This window comes from Coenobita brevimanus, chromosome 26 (genome assembly GCF_032717465.1).
Source record: "Coenobita brevimanus isolate Jiangsu-jjx chromosome 26, ASM3271746v2, whole genome shotgun sequence".
Lineage (NCBI taxonomy): Eukaryota > Metazoa > Arthropoda > Malacostraca > Decapoda > Coenobitidae > Coenobita > Coenobita brevimanus.
Genome location: NC_136979.1, coordinates 19,306,724 through 19,308,745, shown reverse-complemented (window position 1 = coordinate 19,308,745; position 2,022 = coordinate 19,306,724). Strand labels below are relative to the sequence as shown.

Sequence of the window (2,022 nt, the reverse complement as noted above, 5' to 3'; positions counted from 1 at the left end):
CAAACAGCAACACCGGAAGCTTCCAAATCTCACCCTCATTCATTAGGGCCAACCCCACATCCACTGCCCTACCTTGCACCTCCTTTACAACCCCATCCATATATATATTAAACAGCCATGGAGATATCACACAACCCTGTTTCAGTCCCACATTGAGATCAAAGAACTCACTCAGCTCACCATCCACTCGCACCGTAGCCCTAGCTCCCTCGTACATACTCTTCACAGCACTCAACAATTTCCCCTCCACTCCATCTATTCTTAATACCTTCCACATACCTTGCCTATCTATTCTGTCATAAGCTTTCTCCAAGTCCATGAAGGCAACATGCACTTTCCTTCCCTTCTCTAGATACTTCTCCACTAAACATCTTAGAACAAATATCTGATATACACACCCTTTTCCCTTCCTAAATCCCCCTTGTTCTTCTCCAACTAGCTCCTCTGTCATATGCCTAACCCTATCAATGAGTATTCTACCATATATTTTACCAGTCACACTAAGAAGGCAAATACCTCTATGGTTACCACATACTTCTCTCTCCCCTTTTCCTTTGTACAGAGGAACAATTATACCTGATTTCCAGTCCTCTGGAACCCTTTCCTCTTCCCAAGCCAATCTACACAACTTCCATATCCACTCCACAACAATCTCACCCCCATACCTAAGCATTTCACCACACACTCCATCAATTCCTGGGGCCTTTCCCAACTTAATCTTCTTCATCGCTTCCACTACTTCCGCGCTACTGATCTCTTCCTCCCTCCTCTCATCTCTTCTTCTCCCAGCCATTCCCCAACCACTTATACTCACACTGCTCTCACTCTCTACATTCAACAAATCCTCAAAGTGCTCCTTCCATCTCCTCAATTTCTCTCTCTTCTCCACCAGCAATCTATTATTCCTATCTTTCACTCCCCTATTATTTCCTCTTTCACACTGCCTTACTTTCTTTACCTCCTTCCAAAACAATTTCTTACTCTCTCTCCATCTCACACTCAGATTCCTCCCAAACTCTTCATCCACTTTCTTCTTACTCTCCTTCACCAGTCTCTTAACCTCCATTCTCCTGCTCACATATACCTCTCTCTTCTCTCTCTCATCTTCTCCCCTACCTCTACTCGCCAACCATTCACCATATGCCTTCTTTTGTTCCACAGCTCGTTTCACCTCATCATTCTACCATGCTGTCCCTTGCACACCCTTGCATCTCCTCCTCACTCCACAAACCGCCTCACACGCTGCGCCTATCTCTTCCGTGAATATCTTACATACGTCTTCCACCCCTTCCATCTGCTCTAGCTCATACCTTCCCAATCTTTCTTCCACTGTGCTCTTATACTCTGTCATTTTCTCACTATCTTGCAATTTCTCCACTCTTCTCACAGGAGCTGCTTCCTCCTGTCTTCCCCTTCGCTTCCTCAACCACTTTCTTTGCATCTTTACCTTGGCCATCACTAAGTGATGGTCCGAGACTCCATTCCCCCACCCTCTCCACACTCTTGCATCCAACACACGTCTTCTCATTCGCTCATCCACACACACGTAGTCTATCATTGCCTTTCATTCAACAAGTTCACCATCCATCCTCCTCATTACTCTCCATGTATACCGGTGGATCATCTTATGATGAAAGTAGGCCAACGGCCATGCCACGTTGAGTACACCGCTTCCCGTCCGATAAGCGAAGTTAAGCAACGTTGGGTCTGGTTAGTACTTGGATTGGTGACCGCCTGGGAACACCAGATGCTGTTGGCATAACTCCCTACGTGTCAAGTGGGGTTGGTGGAGGATTAGTGCCCCTCCCTGTAAAACAATTAACTCTAAGCCCTTGACCACCCCGTTTGGGATACATGGCGTCTGGCAATGGATGGATGGAGGTGTTGGCTATTGCCAACCCCTTACAAGCACAGATGTCCACCAAAGCACTACCATTCCCATCTACTTCAGCTGGCACACCCCACTGACCAACCACTCCATCCACTCGTAAATTCCCAACTTTGCCATTCATGTCTCCAATC

At 46.6% G+C, this 2,022-nt stretch overlaps 1 non-coding gene across 1 annotated transcript; it reads left to right on the top strand.

Moving 5' to 3' along the window:
* The first annotated feature begins 1,640 nt into the window (after window positions 1-1,640).
* Window positions 1,641-1,759, top strand: LOC145394324 (5S ribosomal RNA). Its single transcript, XR_013896396.1, has one exon. It is a non-coding gene; the product is annotated as a 5S ribosomal RNA (ribosomal RNA).
* The last annotated feature ends 263 nt before the right edge of the window (window positions 1,760-2,022 follow it).